Source organism: Haemaphysalis longicornis, unplaced genomic scaffold (genome assembly GCF_048455015.1).
Source record: "Haemaphysalis longicornis isolate Haplotype H1 unplaced genomic scaffold, Haemaphysalis longicornis Haplotype H1 scaffold_6, whole genome shotgun sequence".
Lineage (NCBI taxonomy): Eukaryota > Metazoa > Arthropoda > Arachnida > Ixodida > Ixodidae > Haemaphysalis > Haemaphysalis longicornis.
In genome coordinates, this window is record NW_027526407.1 from 89,677,973 (window position 1) to 89,701,231 (window position 23,259).

At 50.0% G+C, this 23,259-nt stretch overlaps 1 long non-coding RNA gene across 1 annotated transcript in view; it reads right to left on the reverse strand.

Annotated features, from left to right (window-relative positions):
• The window catches only part of LOC144141754 (uncharacterized), a 141,479-nt gene that overhangs the window by 60,447 nt on the left and 57,773 nt on the right, over positions 1 to 23,259 (reverse strand). The window contains exon 4 of the long non-coding RNA XR_013316693.1: positions 13,684 to 13,779. This is a non-coding gene — a long non-coding RNA (uncharacterized LOC144141754). The remainder of the gene's footprint in view (positions 1 to 13,683; positions 13,780 to 23,259) is intronic.

Consider the following 23,259-nt stretch of genomic DNA (forward strand, 5'->3'; position numbering starts at 1 on the left):
CTGGCGGCCTCTTGTGCGGGCGTGGAGGACTAGCAGGGCAGATTTAGATGGCTTGCAAGTCAGTCCTCTGGGCTGAAGGTAAGCAGTATTGGCGTTGACTGCTTGTTCAAGGAAGTCCTGTTGTTCAGCGATAGAGCATTGGGGGATGCAGAGAGTTAGATCGTCAGCTTAGAATGCGTGGCGGAGGCGGCGAATGGCTAGTAGTTTGTCTAGGAGGTTAAACATAGCTATACTAAATAGAAGAGGCGAAATAACCGATCTTTGTGGTGTGGCCTTTGCTTGGATGAGTAAAGTACGATAGAGTAGAGGGCCGTGTCGGTGTGTAGCTGTTCCTTTCTCAAGGAAAGTTTTTACAAAAACGAAAGGTATTTACGCCACACTGCGGTTTTCCAGTATGGCTTCATGGATGACGCTGTCGAGTGCACCCTTGTCGTCGACTGCCAAGATCGGTTTGAGGGAGGTGCGGCTCAGCTGGTCGGCAACCTGTTCCTTAACATGCAGGAGGACGTCTTCGGTAGATAGGTGTTGCCGAAAACCAAATGTTGTGAAAGGTAGAGGTTCCGGTCTTCCAGGTAGCGGTGAGGCTCTGGTGTACTACGTGATCGAAGAGTTTACGGATTTATGCGGCCACGGAGATTGATGGAAGACCAGCCGGCGTCAGTGGCTGGTGGTGTTTTGGGATCAGTATGATGGCGAGTGTTGCCACTGTTTAGGTAGAGTTACCCCCTGCCAGTGATGATAGCTAAGTTAGAGGAGGTCTTGGAGTGTGTCCTCGTCGAGATAGCGGAGAGTGTGGTAGGTAATATGGTCTTTTCCTGGGGTTGCGTTGCGGGTGAGGCGAGTCAGGACAGCCTGAAGTTTATTGAAGGTAAAGGGGGCGTCTAGTGCTTTGTTAGCTAGGCTGGTATAGCATATGGCGGGTATACATGTGTAGGTAGTAGATTCGCAAAACTATGGTCACGGATCGACTTGAGGAGTTCTTGAGAGGGGAGAGCGCTATTGCGCATTAGGTGATGTATTCTATGGTTTGTGTCTCTCTTGGTATTAGTGTTGTCGAGAAGGAAAGGAAGCGATGCCACGTTTTCTCTGTGTGGAAAGTGCCGTGGAGCTGATTTCAGAAGGAGTGGTAATTTTGTCGCTGGAGACCGGCGGCATATGCTTGGGCCTGCCGAGTTAGGAGGGCTATGCGCTTTTTAGCTCTGCAATTATGCTTCATCCGTTTCCAGCGTTTATTAAGACTAGGACGCGCATCCAAAATGTGCATAAGGTGGGGGTCGACTGCCGGAGGTCTGTTACTCAGTCTGTTACTCAGTGCGAATCACATGGGGGCTGTAGATATTCAGGATGAAGATGCTGGCCCCAGTCGGCCTTATGAAGATGAGCTCAAAAAAGGTATAAGGTACGGTTTGGTTAAGGCGATGTGGTTAGGCCGGATGGAAGTTATGTACCAAAGGGGGTGTGATCCTGGGGTTCTGCGTGAAGGCGGTGTAATGCGGTAGGCATGGGGTAGGAGCATGACATCCGGAGCATCTTGTTTGGTAAACAATTCTAGCTTGTGTCGCTTGCTGTAGAGAGAAGGGCAGTTCCAGTATAGTACGACGAGGTCAGTAACCGGGCATAGTCATAAGGGTGATGTTTAGGTTTCAGGGGTTGGTGAGTCAAAGCCAGGGAGTTCTGTATGCCTTGGATGGGCTGCTGTAACTTGTTTTGCGTTCAGTTATTGCCTGCATGCCACTGCATACGGGGGCCCGATTCTCGGTTTCTAATTCAATCAGTTTTTTATAGCTTCCTCTATTTTTGTGTCAATCAGTGCACGAATCTGTTAGAAAGGGGTGCTCGAGGGGGCGGCAGAGGTTGAAGGAGGAGGCTAATAAGCTGTCGATTTTGGCAGTAAGAGAGGCGAGTTGCGCCTGAATACGGTGCTGCTGCTGTTTAAGTACAGTTATAGCAGCAGAGTAGGAAGAGGGGATTGGTGGTTGGGGTTATGGGGAGGAGGGTCGAGGGGGGAGAGGGTTCAGCCGTGAGGGTAGAGCATGGTGCATGTGACCAGCTCAGGTACGGTTGGATGCCGTTCCGAAATTCAGGGTGGGCAGTCAAGGATTGGGTTTGTTCGGCTGCCAAGTCCTGGTCGTGGTAGGCCAGCGGGCTCTGGTCGATTGAGTGGAATGGGTGCTGGGCAGGTTGGCGGAATCTCCGTGTATGGGGAACCGGTAAAAAGTGTTTGGGGACTTGTTTTTTGTCAGTGGCATAGGGTCCATCACACAGTTTACACCGAGGGCCCACAGGAGTGGCCTGGTGACGGGTTGGCGATACCACAGTTGGGGCCGAGGGGCTTGTCGGGGTGTAGGCAACGTCTTGACGGTGTCCTATATCACCACATTGGCAAATCTGGCTGGCGTGACGGTATGGACGGCAGCGCACCATTTCACAGTCGTGTTTATTGTGTAGTGTCCGTTGAAGGTCACTATAGCTGATCACGTGCGACCCATAAGGCGGGCTTGCACCAAGTACGGTCGGTTAGCGGTGGTGAGCTAAATGAGTTGGTCCTGCGTGATGCCCTCGGGAATGTCGTGAATCACTCTACGAGCAGTTCCCCGAGGAGACTCCATATAGGCAGATACTGCGCAGGCAGTGCTTCGGAGGGTAAACGTAGTTAAAGAGTCGATCAGCGATATCTGGGTCAGGGGTGGCAGCTACGAGGCGGTTTTGGGCTGGCTTTACTTGCATTGTGACAGTCGCACGGAACAGGGGCCGGGGATCTCGGTTGCCGCGGCGAGGCTGCATACCAGGTCGTGAGTAGGCCAGTCTCCGACGCGGAGGCCGTCATGTGGTCGGATGACCGTTATAAAATTGTTTGGCAGAAAACCAGGCGACGGTATTTTTGTGCGGGGACGTCAGGCGTGGTAGAGTTGATCGGCGTACATGGTTGTCAGTAACGAACTTGTTCGGCGGGACTTTATAATTTGATGCCATGGGTTAGTTGTCCGAGCAGTTCTACCTGTCGAGACGTCGAAATCGATTTGCCCATCTGCTTTGCTTCTGTTGATACAGTCTTGCGCCGGCAAAAATGTGTTGCTTTGTTCTTGCGTACGGGTGACGATGTGTTGCCACGCGCCGTAGAACAGCTGCGCTATGGCCAAGGGCTCATGTAGATGGCTGGTGCACGTGCAGGTGTGCCTGCGGCAGCTCAGGGGGGCTGCCGCTCGTACAAGACCTGTAATGCAGTCCTAGTGGCGGCCTCGGCGTGGTCGTTAGGTTCGATGGTACTTCAGGGGGCCCGGTGATTGTAGGTAGCATTGGATTGGAGCGACAAAACGGGCGTCGAAGCGATGGACAAGCACCCGTGTCGACCGCCTGTCGGCGATTCATCTCGATGTATAGGAGTGGGTTGTCCATTTGAGGAGCCCCATGCGTGCTATATGTTTGGGTACTGCGGTAGGCGATAAGCAGGCAGCCAATACCAACATGCTGCGGTGGAGCTTCGCTGCACACCACGCGCAAACCTCACACGTATCAAAAACTTCGATCGCCGTTGGGGACAGGCCCATAGGCATCCTTGTCATATACTGAAGAGAAAGACGATGCCGATAAACGAGACACGCTCGTCGGGAATCACCATGTCTTGCCGGGTCACTCACCCCACATTCACGAGCCATCCAATGGGAAGCTGCCAGCGACAGCGGTCAGCGAGATGGGCGATCGTGGAACCAGAAGAATAGGGAGGCCAAGCGCGACTGTGACGGAGACGTAAATCGGTTGGGAGCCCTGACCCGTGGCTCGTCTCAGTGGTCGCCCAAAACTGAAACCACTAGGTCGTCTTCTGAAACGTCTGCAGCTGTCTGGTCGGTCGGGCGGTCTCCGAAGGCGCCGCGTCCAAGGATCGACTTTCAAGACACCCACGCGAGCACGGAGTGTGCCGTGCCAGCGTGGACCCCGACTTGTGACCTGTTCGATCACTGCCATCACGTAATGACTGTGCACGTTTGACCAGCGGTGCGACGGACTGGCGAAAGTGAGATACACAAACTTTTAACTCCATTTCAACTTTTTGCCAGTTTGTTGGGATGCAGCACTCTTTCACCGTTTGTCAGCATTTCGCTGTTTGTGTGTATTTGCTTGAGTTTTGGGTAACATAAACAGAACGTCTCGTTTCCATAGTTTATTATTTTTTTATTAGTGTCCCAACCAGACAATATTTGTGATCCATGGCAGGACTGGGCTTGTTTGTTGGGGATACCCTTAGAAATCTGACATGGACACGGCAGAGTTAACTGAGCTGGGAAAGCCATTGTGGGTAGGCTGCAAGCAGCTTGAACGGTGGGAGCTTCAGGAGCAGAAAATGTGGCGCGAGGACGAAGCCTTAGAGCGCGAGCAAAAGGCTCGGGAGGAGCAAGAGCCGAAAAAGCTTGTCGATATAAAAAACGAGATTGCCGCACTAATGAAAGAGCGGGATGAGCACGTGAGACCACGTGAAACTATTGAAAGAAACTTCCCAGCTTTGGGTACAGCTCACTGATCTTCAGGCTGGACTTCAATCACAGGACGAAGGAGAAACCTCAATTAAAATGCTGATAGAGACATATCCGTTGATTGCTGGCGAGTTTTCTAAACCTGCGGGTAGTGACGACCGTAAAGCAGGTCTGAATGATATCCTCTCTCAGGAACGCTGCGCAGTACCAGAACACTCCCCGATCCGAGACATAACGGTCCTGCAAACCCATGTTTTTGCCCATAGTCCCCAGAAAGTGTGGAAAACTAAGCACCTACCGCATAAGCTAAAGGGTAACTTCAATCTGCCAAAGAGGGACATTCAACAACAACAAAAAACATGTGCAGAATGCAAAAAGAGCAAAGCGAAAGCCAAACAGTTCATAAAAGAAGAGCACTGGAAGAGAGAATAGTTCCCATGAACCTTTTTCTGCGACCTACCATTAGTTCTCTGGAGTTTCAGTAACTTGTAACAGTTGTAACAAAGAGAGCCCTCCCACACGGACATACAAAAATGGCAGTGGATGGCCCTGCGGGTATTCTAGGAAAAGGAACGAACCTTCTGCGGACCTGCTTTGCACATTGTTGTGGATAATGAATAAAAGAGGCAGGGCTGCACGGGCACGCTGGTACGGGCATAGCTCGCGCCTCGTGCTCGGGGCAGTTGGTTCGTGATCAGCGCATCGAACGGGCGACCGGCTGTCGGGCTCCTTTCTTAGGTTAAGATCCGCGACATTCTGGTGCCGCGAAACCCGGGAGCCGACCCACGAGCAGACCTGACTTGACGCGGCGCAGACAGCGAGGACGCAATGCCTGGGATTCCCGGGAGGCTGCGCCATTCCGCCGGCGTCGTCATCGAATGCTGTCCGCCGCCGCTGCTCGTGCCGAGGACACCGGGTCGCCTGGTTTGGGCGAGTCTCCTGCTATAGACAAGGTCCGCCGCCACCGTAGGGCGGTTCGGGCCACAATAACCAAGGGGATTGCCACCATTGAATCCCTGCTTTGGGATCCGGCCACGCCTGCCGTTGCTTTTCAAGGACCTTTGAACCTCGTCAACATGAGGTATGAGGAGATGAAGGCTCTGGACCAGAAGATTCAGGAGGGCCTCAGCGTGGAGGACTTCGAGGCGGATCTGGTTGCCTCGTGGGATTACGACGCTAAGGTGGTGGACATTCGGGCGCGTGTCGAGTTTGCCACAAGGCCCGCTGATACCCCACACGCCGTCGCTGGGGGTTCGGGAACGGGAGATCACCCGGACGACGCGTCGAGCACCACCCTGCATCAGCCGGCGGTCTCTCCCGTTATCACCAGCGCGCGCTTCGCCGCGCTACCCAAGCTGCACATCCCGACATTTTCGGGCGACCGACGGAGCTGGCAAGCGTTTTGGGACAATTTCGATGCCACCATTCACAGCAATCCCGCCTTGGCTCGCATCGAGAAATTCAAGTATCTAACGTCGTACTTGATGGGCAAGGCGAAGGCGGCAATCGAAGGGATCCAACTCGCGGACGCCAACTACGATGTGGCGATAGACACCCTCACCGCCCGATTTGGCCGGACCGACCTGCTCGTTGAGGACCATATCGACAGCTTGCTCGCCTTGGCCCCTGTGCGGAGCTTTTCAGAGGTCGGAAAACTCCGAGACCTATACGACCAGATATCCTTCCGTGTAAACGCTCTGAAGAGTCTGGGAGTGGCGGCGACGGAGTACACGGTGGTCCTCCATCGTGTACTGATGAAGGCCCTGCCACCCGACCCTGGGATCCTGCACCGGCAGAGGGCTAAGGAGGCATCCTCGTCGGACGGGGCAGCCAGCTCGTCCGGAAGTGCGAGGCAAGTGAGCGAGAGAGCCAGCTCGTCGGAAAGGGCGAAGCAAGTGGACGAAATACGGGACTTCCTACGCATCCAGGTAGAAGTCCGCGAGGAAGGCCACTTCGACCTTCCCAGGGTTACAGAGCGGCGCCCTCACGAAACGCGCGAGGCCCCAACTGCCAATTGGGGCCTTCCATCGGCTGCGGCCTTACCAGCGGGTGCTTCGCTGCCTCCGACGGGGGCGGAACCATGGCCACAACCATCACAGCGGCAGTGCCCTCTATGTGCGGAAGAACACCGTATAGCAGAGTGCAGGGTACCGATGTCGCCTCAAGAGAAGCGCCGCAAGTTACGAACCGGGAGACGCTGCTTCCGTTGCGGCACGAAGGGTCACTTTGCCCGGTGCTGCAGGCTGTCGAGGTCGTTGGTTTGCGTCCGTTGCTCCAAAGGGCATCTCACAGTTCTATGCGACATAGCACACCCGCCGCAGGCAGCTGCGAATGGACGAATTTGAATGGCCGAAGGTGCTCAGGTCACCGCGCCGAACGACGGACAGGCAACTCCTAGCGTCACGTCCGCATCGTCCGGGGACTGCACCGCAGCGCGTATCTACCCGCAAACCGGGAGGTCGTGGGCGATTGGAGCCAGCCACAGGCTGATAGTCCGCATACTGTCGGATTCCGGCAGTCAGCGCACGTTTATTCGGCGTGACCTGTCACGTACACTGCGTTGCCCAGTTCGGGGTGTTGAGGACTTGTCGCTCGTTACCTTTGGAGTCTCCCGTCCGAGGTCATCCGTGCGATGCAATCGCGTCGCAATCACTCTGAAATGTCAGCACGGCGGGAGACGCATCACCATCGAGGCTTTGGAGGTCCCCGAAATTTGCGTGGTGACAAGTCCACCTGTAAACGCAGAAGTCCTGAGTAAGATGGCAGGGCGCACCCTGACTGCTGCAGACGTTCGGCTGACGGACACCCACATGGAGGATCGAGTCAGCATCCTCATTGGCTCCGATTCGTACTGGAAGGTGTCGTCGGGAAGAATATCACGCCTTACCCCTCACCAAACAGCAGCCGAAACAATCTTCGGGTGGACTGTCCAGGGAGCCGACCTTGACAACGGCAGCCATGGCGCATCCGAACCCTCCTGCGCAATGTTCATCACTCACGCGGACCCATCGGGAAGCAACCCCGAGGAGGAGATGGACCCGTCAGATCTGTGGCGCTTAGAAGCCATTGGCATCAAGGAAACGGCAGAAGGGCCTGGACTAGACGCCGAGGCCACGAAGCAGTTTGAACGGGAAATCCGCAAGCAGGACGGGCGCTACCAAGTCCCACTCCTGCTTCAAGAGCCAGAACTGGAGGCCCACCATGACAACTATACACTTGTGGAGCAGCGATTGCGCATGCAGCTCAGGCGTTTCCGCAGCCTACCGGACTTGTTGTCACAGTATGACAAGACAATACGTGATTATTTTAAGGAGGGCCATGCGGAGCGAGTACCCGCTCAAGGAACGCGCGGGACGCCGAATACGTATTACATGACGCATCATGGAGTGGTCCGACAAGATGCAGTCACGACTAAACTTCGAGCCCTCTTCGACGCCTCGTCGCACGCACCGGGCCATCCTTCGCCATTGGCTGCTGGGAGCACAGGAGCACCAAACCATTACTCCGCTGTCATCCGGCACGGCAACACCGTGGTGCCCTCCGGTGAGAGCAGGATAGCCGCGGAGGCTGACAAGGTGGCGAACAATCCCGCTGCGTGTGAGCCGTGCGTTTCTGACCATCGGAACGTCCTTACAGCTGTCGACGAGTCTGACCTGCCAGTGAGGCCAGCGGAGAGCACGACAGATTCCACTGAAGCACAAGTGGGTGTACCCAGCCGCCCACCCTGCGGTGACTGCGTCGTCGTTCAGGACGGCCACGGAACTGACCTCTCCAAGGACCCCATGACCACGATGTACGGTGATGCGAACCCATCTAGCGTGAAGCTCCTTGACGCTTCGGACATCGCTGCCGCTCGGGGGAGTGCCTTGCTGAGAAAGCATGTGGTTGTTAAGTGTCGCGAGCGGGCGCCGTTTTCACTTGTACGGAGGTGGCCGTATCGCTCCGGGCGCTGGCTTCTCCGTTGGAATCTCAGCAGGCGTCAGCGCTTCCTGGTATCCCCGACTCTGATTGGCGCACCGGCCTTCCGAGTTGGATCTCACGAGCCGTCAGGCGACCCTTGTTGCGGGGAGCTCGTGAGCGGCAACCGGGCAGCTTCAACTGCCGCGCTTGGCGGCCCCCTGGGAAGCTCCTGGAAGCCACACCATCCGCTGCCACGATCACCGTTCCGGACGCATGGTTGCGCAGCTCATGATCAGGATCCGTGCAGCTCACGACAAGGAGTGATCACTGGTGTCCAGCTACCAGCCACGCCGCACTGTACTGGCGACGCACATGCCTTCAAGGGGTACACGACTGCGCCCGTTAACCGAAGACTGGGCCACAAGTACGTGGTATTTCCTATGATCCTGGTGGTTACGGACGGCTAGGGGGTGACCAGACGGGACACAGAGTTCCCGGACATCGTTCGTGTGGTCTACGTTTGGTGAGGGCGCTCGCGGTCGACTACTGCGTGGTCACCCTGGCACTTCGGATGCCGTACGAATTCCCGTACGATCCTGGTGGCGGCGGCGAACCGGGAGGCGACAAGGACGGCGACAGAGACACCGGGTATCATCTTGCTGCCAGCCATGACCAGAAGTACCTCGTTGCTCCGTTGCCATCAGCCACACCAAAATCACCCAATTAGGATGATGAAGGGATGTTTGTAGGCAGGATCAAAAGAATCTGGCCGCCGCCAGCTGAGTAAGATGATAGTGACGGATCTCTTCCCGTGGTGCAATGGGATAAGGATGACTAGGCGACAGGGTATGAACCCCTTGGTCTACGTTTGCGGCCGGCCTCCCATTTGCCGGCGCATCCTCATTGTGTCGGCGCACTCAGGGTGCAGGCATGTTCACGATGGTCTCTACAAGTACCTTTCCTTCCCATTGACTCGTTCCGTTTCTCCCCTGCTGAAATTCGCAGTGTGCCTCTGACTGCCTTTTTCAGCCATCGTTCATGGGTACATTAGTTCTCCCTTTGGAAGCCACATGCGCACCTTGGCGGCGGGGGGAGTTTGTTGTGGATAATGAATAAAAGAGGCAGGGCTGCTCGGGCACGCGGGTACGGGCATAGCTCGCGCCTCGTGCTCGGGGCAGTTGGTTCGTGATCAGCGCATCGAACGGGCGACCGGCTGTCGGGCTCCTTTCTTACGTCGTGATCTGCTACCCACATTATTACTTGTCCGTGCATGATGCATGTGTGTCTTGTGTGATTATATTCATTGAGTTTGCGTATTTACTCATGTATGTATTGCGATAAATATGGGCACAGGTGTATCTCTTGGTAGTATTGAAGTGAAATTGTTTGGATGTGTGACTATTCGTTCCAAATAGTGCGGGTGGTGTGTAGGCCTGTAAAATCATATTTTTCATAGAAAAGTGCTTAAGTGGTGGGATATTGTGATGAAGTTAAGCGAAAGAAGACAACGATAAACTAGAGACGCTCTTTGGGTACGTTTCAAACAGCTGAGAGGACCATAATCACCATCGTCTTGCAGGGTCACTCATCCCACATTCAACATCCGGCCAATGGGAAGCTGCGGGCGACAGCGGTCGGCGAGCGGGACGACCATAGAAGAAGAACAGGGAGGCGGTGTGAGACGGTGACCGATGCGTTTGCCGGTCGAGTGCTCGGACCGTGGCCCGTCGCAGTGTTTGCGCTCAAGTGAAACCACTAGGCGGTCTTTTCAAAAGTCTGCAGCTGCCTGATCGGGTGGACTCCGAAGACGGCGCGTCGAAGGAGCGACGTTCAAGATACCAATAAGACCACAGAGCGCGCCGAGCCAGCGTGGTCCCCGACGTGTGACCTGGTCGATCGCTGCTATCACGCCATGACTGACCGCGTTTGACCAGCGATAGGACGGACTTGTGAATCTGAGAAACACGTTCTTTAATGTTTTATTCATTTAAACATTTTGAAAGTTTTTTCGAGACTCAGCACGCTCTTAAAGGAGTACTGACACGAAATTTTCATGTTACGTTTTTTTTCGCTGCTATGCGTGCCTACCAGCCCACAAATCATAGAATGACAGATTATACGCTCGAGCGCAGCGTAAAAATTTATTTACAGCGTCGTTTATTCGTGCCAGTTTCGGTTTCGACAAAAACACGCCGAGCGGCCGCCATGACAGGATGTATGACATGGCGTCACCATTCTTGCCGTATCGCTGCCTCTCTGGAAGCGCGAGCGAGCGAGCGCACGCGCGCGCCCAGACCAGCCGAGGTCTTCGCCGTCCCCACAGGCCCGGGCCGCATAACGTGAGTCCCAAAACCATGACGTGTACACACGCCCGAGCAGAGCACGCCAATCACAGCCAGCGCGTCGGCTTCGTCACGGGAGCCCCGACGGGGGCAAGTAACAGGGGCAAGTAACAGATGATGTCACGTCGGCCCGCTCTGGGCTTTCTCGTGCGGGCGAAGATTAAAATGAATTTTAAATATGTTCCGCTGCACGGTTGCTGTTGAAACTTGCTGGGAGATATCTCCTGATAAAAAGGAAGCGTTTTACATAGTTATCTCAGCTTTGAAACTTCGTGTCAGTACTCCTTTAACGTTTGTCAGATTTTGTCTGGTTGTTGTGTATATTTGTTTCGGTTTCGGGTAAAATACACAGCAAGTCGTTTCCAGTTTATTATATTGTTTATTATTGTCCAAACCTGACACCTTCACCACACAGATGACTCTCTGATTGCGGTACTTGTTCCTATCAAAATGTCTTCTAGTGCATGCTAAGGAATCGATGGAGAGGGGTATTTTTTGACCAAATATCAACCACATCCTGCAGCGCGCCGCCCAGAAAGTGTACAGGGCTGACACTGATGCACAGTGAAAAGAAATGCGGCCGGGATGAAGAACCGCTTCGCTTATGCCTTTTTGTTATCTAAAATCTCGTCTGTCCGCTACAACGTCAACGACTAAATTGTTTTCATCTGGCCAATAAAACTGTTCGTACATCTAGCCATTTGTAATCATGACGTTACACAACATGCTTTTTTTGGGTGGGCGCTTCAGCCTGACTCGTGATGATTCCGGCTGTTGGTATATTACCCACACTAACTTAATTTGAATGCTGCTAACTGAGCCCATGATGAACGAGGCTGTTTTTCCAATTAAAATGATACCACAAACCAAGAAATTATAGAAAACGCCGCTGCTGCTTACGAGGCAAACATGCTGCTTAAGCGCGGTGCACTTCCGAATTCGGACGTCAGCGTCGCTGAACCTCTGCTTGTGCGGTTTGCGTAGCTGGACAGGCTCAAGCACCATTTTCTTCGTCTGACGATGCCATCGGGCCATCGTCGAACGCATAACGGCACGCGTTACCCTGGTGTTAAGTCGCAGCGCGTCGCCACCACCGGAAATAGCTGGTGGGGCTCCGGCATACAAACTTCCAGCACACGCTTTCCCAGACGTTCCTTTATAGCTTTCCTGTTCACCCTGTCTCGTTTATCTTTTGGGCCCTCTGTTTGCTTGACTGCTAGGAGGCCCACGCCACCACCAAAGCACAGACGTGGCCGCTAAAGAGCGTTCGCTCGAAAACTGTTCGAGAACGGGCCCACTGTGACGCTCATCTTTCATACGATAAAAGGACCGACTTGCGCCATATGGTAATACTGCACAACTGCTACAATCCTCGTATAAAGGTTCTGTGCAATATGGTACTACGTGGCACTTGATCAGTCGTTATAGATATCCTGATAAACCGCCTAATAAAGGAATGGCCCTCCTTTGTGGTAGCTCCTGTTTTCTTCCCTGATTATTCCATGCGGAAGAAACACTAATATAGTATATTAGTGTTTATAGTACAAACATTGATTGATTTTAGGGTTTTACGCGCCGACGCAACGCAGGCGATGAGGCGCGCCGTAGTGGAGGGCTCCGGATTAATTTTGACCACCTGGGGATCTTTAACGTGCGCTGAAATCTCGTACACACGGGCGTTTTTGCTTTTCGCCTCCATCAGAAAAGCGGCCACCGCGGCCGGGAATCGAACCCGCGACCTCGTGCTCAGCAGCGCAACGCCTTAGTTATAGTACAAACAGTATAACACCATTGAAAATCCTACGTTACATGTGCATCTTCAATGCGTAGGATTTTTAAAGCATCGTGACGGGCTAGTTGGTCTGACATAATGGAAATAAACTTCGCGCTACAAGGACAGGCCGAAAGAAGAGGACACACCACACAGCGCAGACTAACAAACTGTGCAGATTCCACGCACATGTGCATTACTATCCCGCAGACATGTGGAACCAAAAAAAAGTTTAAAATGTAAAAACAAAAATAAAAATAAAACCACACCTTCACCATGACACATGCTGTCTCAACCAGATTATACACCATTTCCCGCGCCTCACGCGGGAGATAATGGAGGTGCGGGAAATTGTGCGCGCGTGGGATAGTTGCATTAGTGTTGCTTCAATATCACTGTTGGGCAAGACAATCGTGTTTCTTCATGGTGTATAATCTGGTTGAGACGGAATGTGTCATGATGAAGGTGTGGTTTTTATTTTTTTTATTTTTTTGTTATCTTTTTTAACTTTTCTTGGTTCCACATGTCTAGGCGATAGTAGTACATATGTGCATTGAATTTGCACTGTATGTTAGTTGCGCTGTGTGGTGTGTCCTCTTCTTTCATCCCGTCCTTGTAGCGTGAAGTTTATTTTCATTGAGTAGGATTTATTGCCTCAACTTTGGACTTGATGACTTACTCAAAAATGGAGTGTCGAAAGTACCAGTGACTGATGGCAAAGTTTTCGACCAGAGAGATCGTGTGTGGCGCAACAGGTTTTGCTCTCGCCTTCCCACTACAAAAAATGTTTGATTTACTTCCTGCTATCAGTGAAGTTTTTTTTCAACAGGACACTCTGAACAATATAAAAAATGGCAGAATCAACAAGGAACGCTCTCCTTGCTGCTTTTTTATATAAACGTACAATTTACAAAAAAATTGCAGCTTTGTAGGAAATCGAGCTTGTTCTGCTTTCATAAATTTCGCTTGTCTGTATGCCATACTATTCGTAAAAACATTTTCTACCAAGTCAATATATAAGTAACTCATTATCGAACCCCCGAATTGGACAAAGGTACAGTACTCTCAATAATAACTACTACGTTATTGTTAACAAATGAAGCTTTGGCATTCAGAAAACTATAAAATACTACATATTTGTCTTTTCTCCAAAACAAAAGAAAAGATAAACAGTATTCCACATTTATATGAAACCACTTACATGAACTGGAGAGGAACTCTATCACTTGAAATACACCACACGAGTTGTTATGAGATGAATAAAGGAGTCTTTCCAACAGCAATTCGTTTCTGTGATCTGCACACAAAAAATGGAACAACATTACTTTCCCAGAAACCAATAAAAGTCTCATACACGTCTGTTTGCAAATAAGAAGATGGATTTAAAATCGCTTTGTACAAGTATTTAGATGCTTAATACCTAAGTACAAACCGAGTATTTTTCTATATTTCTTTTTATTTTTACCACAGTACAGTGGAACCGAGATAATACGACCTTCAAGAGACAACGAGAAGGCATTATTTGACCGGGGTGTCGTACGACCGGGGTGCTGCTAATTTCCAAGCTAGTAGACGGTACTCACGCGGCAGGTGGCCTAAGACCTGAAATTAACAAGGGTATTTTGCGCGTTCTGGCGTAATTCGCGAGAGTTTATCTGAAATCCTTGCTAAAAAAACGCACATGGTGTGCCCCCCTCCCCTCCAAGGAGGCCGAGCTAGCCCATTAGGCCCGCGCTTTGCACGTGAGTGGTCGATCAAATTGAAAGAGAAACAAGAGAGTGTTAAACTGCCAAGGCTAAGAGCAGTGAAGTACAGTACAAGGCAGAGATGAAAGAAAACGAACTTTCCGTATAGGGTGGAGGCGTTCTCTAACGCTCCCGCGCGGTCGGTATTGGGTCAAAGTGCGAAATACATAAGATGACCTAAACTTCGTGAGTAAAGTGTGTTGCGGCAAAAATTATCGCCGTGTTTTGCTGCAGTGACTTGCTGCTGCGTCCAACGAGTTACCCAAAACGGCGGTGTCAACGTATGCGTGTCTCCACTCTTGCGGCGGACGTGCGTGAATGTAGGCACCCTAGCAAAGAAAGTGTAGAGTGACAGGGCTGCCAACGCAGCTTTGAAAGACACTTATAAGCAGAGAGTAGATAGTCGCCGAGAGAGCGTGGTGAAACGAAAATCTTTGGATCGAGAGGGCGAGGAAAGTGGGTGTGCAGTCATCGCCCTGGTGTTGCGTAGTAGTCGTAGTAGTGTTTTCGCAGTCGTAGGTGGCTCGATGGCAGCTGAAAATTCACGGTCCGCCAGCCACCTGAACCCATAAACTATAGATTCTCACGGTTAACGCGTTGGCCTACTGCTGCCGCGGGGGGCCGTCCAAGGTTAAATCCCGCTCACGAGTACCCGCCTGCTGGCTTGCGTCTGTTCAACAAGTGGTCTCATTTTCGTGAAGACCTTTGCACATCAAGTAGCTTCAAACGGGGGTTAAGATATGAGGTCACGACGTGGTGGTGAAGCGGTTCAAAATATGTGAAAACGCCTGCGTATCTGCGCAAGGAACAGTCGCATGAAGCAGACCGCGTACACCGGGCCGTCATATCGTTGTGGTTTTTAATCTATTGTTTCTATGGTAAGTTTGCAGAACCGCGGTGATCCGTCGTAAGAAGCGGGTCGTCGCACGCCCGGGGGAGGTACCACTGGGGTTCCACAGTAGAACTCTATTTTCGCAAAGAAATACTAATGCAAAGAAATACTCATTGTTTTTTTAGTTATACCCAAAAGATCTCATACTCCTATTTCTAATTCCTGTCACCTTCCTGCAATGCTCTATCGCTCCTTAAGTACCAGCATCACGCAACCTCGCTACGCGTTCGCTCAGGGAGATTACGTTGTGCTGTATGGCTATTATTCTGCTGCCCCTTGTTCGACAGTCACTGACAACTCTGATCTCATTGAACAAGATGACCGTTTTATTGAAACTGTGCGTTGGGGTATGAAGAAATACATCCCGCTATATTTGCAAAGATTAAGTTTACACACTTGTTTTCTGCTAAATGTCGGGATGCTCTGAAACCCAAGGAACGTGTAGATAGAAAGATGAAGCGATCCAGTGCGAAGTAGTCTTCTCTGGAGTTCAGCGTCTACGTGCCCTCTGTAAAATATTGCACAAACGTAATCCTAATCCTTACATGGTGTCGGTAGAAGATAAAGAAACTTATCAACCGGGAGCCTTCCGGAAGTGCACTCATTATAGATCTATTACTACTAAAGAATCTATTCGTTTGCTAGAACCTAATGGCGATGATGTAGCTGAAGTGACCGAGTGCTTTCCTTGTCAATTTTCTCCTTTTCTGGGATTATCGGTAGTAGAGATAACAGCAGCATCCCTCATCACCAGGGCGGGAATTCCGGTTGTAGGAAACTGAACGAGAACATCATGCGGACGAGTATCAAGCGGCTGAAGCCCTCGCTTTTATGTGGGCCAGATTGTATTCCTGCTGTAATTTTAGAAACGCAAGCAAATATATTAGATCCTGCGTTTACTTCAATATTAACTAACTGTCTTTGTCTTACACGTTCCCTCGATGATAAAATATCTCTTGTGTATTCCCTGTTTTCGCGTCAAGCTTGCGAAGTGACGCTAACAACTGTAAGCCAGTCTCACTCCTTTGTTCTGCCTCTAACATTTTTAAGATATCTCTTCAAATTGTCTTGTCTTTCTCGCTTAAACACGCCCTCATTCCTAATCAACTTGGATTCATGCGTGGTAGTTCAACTTCCACGAACCTCGTGTGCTTCTTGGAGCAGGCATTCCAAGCAATCGTTGGCAGAAGTAACCTGGACGTGGTATACTGTTACATGAGCAACGCTTTTGGTGTAGTCAACCACACTTCATTGCATGCCAATCTCATTCTGCAAAATTTCCACGCCTCTTCGCTGTGTCTTTTATGTTGCTATCTCCAGGAGCGACATTGCTATGTAAGTGTTAATGGTCAAACATCATGTATGTACAAAGCAGTCAGTGGTGTACCCCAGGGCTCCGTTCTCGGTCCCCTTCTTTTTTCCATGTACAATACGCTGTTGTTTCTGCGATTAAAATTCTCCTTTTTTGTTGTATGCTGACGATATGAAAATTTTTAGAGAAGTGCGTAATGTTCAGGGATATTTTTTTTCAGGCTGATATTTTGTCATTCCATTGTTGGGATATAAAAAACGACCAAATTTTGAACCCCTAAAAAACAAAACTGGTCTCCTGCAGTAGAAAAAAATCCACAGCTGCAATACTCTTATAAAATTGCAACCACTGCATTGTCGAGGAAGACAGAAATTTTCAACTAGGGTGTACAATTTAATTCTTTACTGACTTTCTTTTCTTCCGGTACACAAATTACCCGACGCTTTTTTTGATGTCTGGGTGCTGTTTGCAGGTATTCTAGAGAGTTTAAACGTCCTCTTTCTTTCTTAAAGTCGTATTCGGCCCTCTGATTACCTCTTCTCAAATACGGTTCTGTTTTTTGCAACGTAAGTAGCAGGTTCAGTAGTGACCGTAACGAAATAGTTCTAAATAAGCTCCTTTCTATCTTTAGGCACCGCTTGGGTCGAGGGCAAAAAGTCGCAAACGCCAGAATGTGTATTCTGAAGAGCATTCATTCCCTTTGGTGCCGAGGAAAGCGAGCTGATATTATCTTTCTTTATAAACTTCTTCTTGGTGATATTTTGTGTGACATCTTGGTTACACTTATCTACGTCAAATTGGTGAACAAGCTTTTCCAGACATTCCGAATACTCCGAACAGATTCTTTAGGTAGACGATGCTGGCCCTTCTGCGGAATAGAATGTCCGTATTATGAGTATTCGAACGTCTTGATATATTCCAGAGCTCTTTTTTTTTCTTCTCTAATGACTGAAAAACTGTTTTAGCCTAACTGCCTTTGTGTCAATCCAAATTTATGTGCCGTATTTAGTATATGCCAATTACGTTCTTGCTTGTTTGTTTTTAACTTTTCTGGTTTTGTGTTGTTTGAATTTCTGTAGGTTTGAGTTTCAGAGCTTTTGATGTTGAACTTCATTTTTCCGTTCAGAAACATCCTAACATTTTACAATTAAAGCTTTGTTTTATGTGTACATTCTACCTCTGTAATGTGCAATGATTATTTATGTAGAATTTCCTATTTGTGACGCGCTTTAAAGATTTTGCTGGCTGAGTGTGATGGCTTTCAACACTAGCCTTTCTGTTCTTTTTGCTCTTTCGCTTTCTGAGATTTCTGTAGCTTTTTTTACTTTACTGTTTCTGTCATACATATAGTTTCGTGTGTTGTGTCGTATTGATTTTAGTTTGTTTTTATGAATTTTTTGTATGCGGTGTACCAATACCAAAACCTGATGCTTGCTCATGGGTACCGAAAATAAAAGTTGATATTGTTGTTTATATTATTACACTATTAATACTATTATTACTGTTCTGGGCGCCATCTTGTGCCAAGATGGCGCCCCGTAGAGATGTCTGAATGCTGTGCTCTGCTGTTTTTTTGGGAGACAGGAGTTTTTTCGATGCACGTCGTGCAAAAAACTTGCGCACACCAACTGTATCCAGGTGCCTGACATGGGGAGGCGAGCTTGGAGGACTGATGAGTGGCCTTTTCTGCACAATTTCTTCGCGTACTCGGTGACGGAGGCTGCGTGTAGTCCTAGCGACGAGTTCGTGGAGGAGAGCTAGCGCATTTCCCCGTGTTTGCAACAAAAGGATAGCGTTCCCCGACCGGGCACCCTTGGCGGAGACGCAGCCAAATTCCACGAAATGCTCTTCAACCCCCTCGACGGACTTTCTCTTTTGACGGACGAGGTCGAGAGAGACGAAGAGACGACAGATGAAGAGACGAAGTTGAGAGAGGCCAACGACCACCTGCGTATGGTGAACGCAAGTGCTTTCGCCCAGCATGCAGACATAATTGCTTCGCTGCGTGCGAAAGTTCGCAGCCTTCGATGGGAGCGGCTAGCATGAGCCGGTCCCTTCTCTCCCGAATGACCTGCCTTCTCTTCAACACCTGAGCTCGATAGGGCGCCGCCGACACCTACCCCGCTGCGTGGGCCCCGTTCATCGTTCGCTGCTGTTGTGGCAAAAAAAGGCAAAACAGCTTCCTCTTCAACGCCGGAGCAGCTTACCCCTGCACCAGCAACCTCTCCACCAACTGCTGTGTCCCCCGAGGAACGTTGCGATGACTTGGCCCTGACAAAAAAAGTGAACGGGCGCGCGGCGTGTGTGGGTGCGTCCGATTCGAGTTGCATCTCTGTGTTCTAGCATTCGAAGCGTCCTAGGTATATCTTTGTGTCAAAACTGTCACGTTGCTCCACCTCAGCGCGAATGATGCAGCACGTGTGGAGAGTGCACGTCGTACCTCTTGCTTGCCACTAGCTGAAAACTAAGTATACCTCATACTACTCTTTCTGTGTGACTGTCGACGAGGTCTCCTTCCAGCATCTGGGTGATCCTTTCTTTTGGCCCAAGGGCTAACTTTGCAAACCCTTCCATGCAAGCTGCATGCCCACATTTTAGGTGCCACAGATGTTCAAAATGACGAATAAAAGATGCGAAAGGGTTGACATCTATTATCAGAATGCACGGGAGTTCGCACCGAAGCGACGTAATTCTTTTCAAATGCAATTTCTTGTAATTTTATGCTTATTCTTATTTCTGAAACCAGGCTTTCTGGTGAAATTAGCTCTTACGATTATTTTCCAAAAAAATTCCAAGTAAAGATAGGAACTTTCATAGGGTGAAACAAAAGGGAGGGGGGTGTTAGTTGCGGTCAACAGCGCTTTTCAACCTATGCGGAGTCATTAGCTTGACGGCGACAACGAGTCTGTCTGGCTGGACATTCGTCTGACTAGCAGTGAGCAGCTTTTACTAGGGGCGTTTGACATTCCACCTGATGTTACTATATCGTTGTTTGAAAAGCTCCTTACATGAGTAGAAAAAATTTGCTCATTACACCAGAATCACGAGCATATCAATCTAGGCGATTTCAATACACCGGGTGTACAATTCGAACATCTTACCCATCAACACTACAATTATTACATACATTAGAACGCCAGCATAATTTTAGACTTCGTGAACTTGGCATTCATGGTGCAACCTAATAATATTTAAAACAGTTCTCCAAATATCTTAGAACTTTGCTTTTCAAACATTCAAAACGCGTGAGTATCGTTGTCTGGCATCTCTTTTGTAAAACCCGACAAGCTTCTTCATCCTTTTCTTGTTTCTGCTCCCTTCTCGATTCAGCGTTGCAGTGCTAAACTGAAGAATAATAAATTACCTCCCTACTGTTATGCCCATGGCGATTACATTGGCTTGTATAACTTTTGTTCTTCGTTCAAGTGGTTGGAAACTCAAGACCTCTCTGATTGCGATGCGCAGGTCGAGCGGTCCACTGGAACAGTCAAAAGTGGCATGAATCAATTCATATCCAAGTGCAAACAGTGCCGTTCAAGCACCCCTTTTGGTTCTTTATTGAACTTCGTACCACCCTTAAGTTTAAACACCACTGCCACACCAAGTACAAGAAAACCGGACTTGATGAATGGAAAAAGCACTTCCGCTCTTTCCATAAAACGTGTAAAAGTCTTTTTAAACGGGACCAGCGCTTTTGTCTCCATTCTGTGGAGATCAGCGTTAATTCTCAGCCTGAAACTTTCTGGAGATATATTCGATCCCGTAACAATAACTCACATGAGCAAATCCGTCCTGTTGATTCCTCTGGGAAAGAAGTTCGCATTGTTGCCAACTATTTTGCACAGCAATTTAGTAATACGAATGACCATCGCGATGACAGTGAAATAAACGTAATGTTGAATATTGTACAGGGTTCTAGCTTAGTGCAAATGGACGAGAAGTTGGTGCTTCACACGCTAAGGTGCATTAAACTTTCGCTGTTGTGTGGCACTGACGGAATACCTCCCACTATTTTAAGAACATTCAGCAGAATTTTTGTTCTTGTTTTAACTGCCATATTCAATCACTGTCTAAAAACACAAATATTTCCTCTTAAGTGAAAAATTCCTAGAGTGCGCCCCAATTTCAATTCAGGCACCAAATCTGACGCAAAAAATATAGAGCAGTTTCTCTCCTTTGTGCTGCCTCAAAGCTTTTTGAGGCAGCGCTGCACAAGGTATCGTCAAATTTTGTACAGCGGTTTCTTGGAAGTAAACAGCATGGTTTTACGTCAGGAAGGTCGACAACAACTAATCTCGCCTGCTTCATGGAGCAGGCCTCCGCTGCAGTGTCCGAATGAGGCCAGTTGGACGTTGTCTACTGTGACCTGAGCAAAGCATTTGATGCTGTCTGCCACGCGTTGTCACTTGATATTTTTTACAGTCCAGCATTGATACACCACTCGTGGCATTGCTGGAGAGCTATCTAAGCAATCAGTTGAGTTTCGTTAGAGCTAATGGGCACACGTCCTATATGTACGGATCAACACTTGGTGTGCCCCAAGGCTCCATGTTGGGCACCCGCTTGTTCTCCATTTTTGTAAATGATGTGTCATTCGCAATTTATAAAAATTTTCTTCTTTACTCTGACGACATCAAAATATTCCGACGAAAAAGTCCATCGATAACTGTGATGCCCTGCCACAAGATATATTTTTATTTGCAAACTGCTGCTCACATAACAGTATAAATCCTAATCCTGCGAGAACAAATGTGGTGGCTCTGCGGTCGCCGAAGGGAAGGGACGTTCTTCTTATCGGCTCCCGATATTTTGTCAATTATTGGAGCGCTGAGTACCTGGCACCGACTGAATACAGGGCACCGACGCTGAGTACGGGGCACCGAAGCTGAGCGCTGAGTACGGGGCACCGACCGGTACCAGTTTTGACCAGCTGATACGTGATTTTCCCCCTTTATGCAGACTTTTCTTCGGCACTGCGCTGGCGTGTTGCTAAGCCTAGAGTAGGCTTACTACGAGTACGGTTCTTGCGCCGACGGGCGCGGCCGCTAGACCTAACCCGGCGACGACCATGACCGAGATGGCGCCCGACATGGACGTGACCACAATACCTGAGGCCACCCTGGCGCCAACGATGAACATCGAAAGCATCAACGGACGCACGTGCATTGAAGTAGAAGAGGAAATTACACTCGAAGAAGCCGAGGACTGGGCGAGCTGCGGCAAGCGAGTCAAGCAGATCATCGCTGGCAACGACAATGGCGAGTCCGTCGCTATTACTCCTCAATCTAGATTTAAGACTCGAGCCAGCATTGCTTAGAAAGTAGCGGCATCACTCATGAAATCGGCAAGAATGCCCATCTATATGCCAAGGGAGGACAGGAAGATTGTAATGCGAACACGTGGCGGCCTTAACGTAGCACGCACGGAGGCGTCTTTCATCATGGCGGCCTTCATGACGGCAGTTAGAGTTACGAAGGAAGATGCCAAGGCACACACTCTCTGCACGAATGCACAACAAATGTCCTTGTAGTGAGCACCCGTGATGAGGGGCGAGCCACGCTATACTCTAAGGTCAAAATCGAAGGCAGCATTCACGAAGTCAGCGCCTACCGCACGGCACCGGGCGGTATGGTCAAGGGTGTCATTCGAGGCATTTCCAAACACGACACTCAAAAAGAGATCACCGACAGCGGAGGCGCATAGCGGAGGCGCACAGGATTAGTGACTCAACCACGGTCATCGTACTCTTTGACGGACAGACCGGCAAAGAGTAGGATGTGAAATACGGCTCCAACTACGTCAAATACGGCTCCATACCGGTCAGATGCGGACTTTACTGCAAACACTTTCATGTATGCAGACTATGCGGGAAGATAGGCCACAGACACGACGTCTGTCGAAGCCCTAACACCAGAGTCTGCTTCAGCTGCGGAATCGCCAACCCCAGCAAGGCCCACGAAAGCGAGTGCCAACCCAAGTGCAAGTTCTGCGGAGGAACGCACCCAACGGGCGAGAAGGCTTGCAACAATAGGTAGAAGACACCAAATGTTGTAAAGGAGAGACAATGGGAGCACAACAACGATGTTCAGCAACAACAACAGGATCCGAAAAGTTTCCCGGCACTGCTAGCTCCCCCTCTCAAAGCACTCAAATAGCCGCCATAGAGCCTGCAGCCAGAGACCGCTGCGTCAACTAACGACGAACGTCGCGTTCAATGAAATGAGTCGCATGTGTCGACGCAGTCATGGTAAACGGCCGACAAAAGGACAACCGCCGAAGTGAACTACGGCCAATGAAGAGACCGCAAAATGAACGCACTAAGGAACGAGAACGAGCGGCTCATACAGAAGATCGCCGCGCAAAACGGAACCATCAAGGAAATAAACGAGAAGCTGAATACACTACTCACGATGCAACAACAGCAGATGCAGCCACAACCGCAAACACGTGAGCTGACACCAGAGGCGACTCAAAACAAGATGACTACAGACGAGCCGGAGGCTGAAATGGACCCACGTACCACATGTTCGGAGCCGTCGCCACCACGCCGAGCCATCGAAGGTGCCAAGGAACAAAGATTCCAGGACAGAGTTAACGAACGCCTTGAAAAGCACGAGGAGCGACTCGATCGCCTGGAGGCAGCTAGCCACACGACCAACGAACGTCTCACTTCACCCGAGCAGACCGTACATCAACTTACAGCAAACATCCATACCACGATACAGGACCTCATGACCGAGATGCAAGCGCAACTCATAGCGCACATCTAAGCGCAAATGAAGAATGTATAAGCACCAATGCAAGAAATGGAATCACAAATCGTCGCCA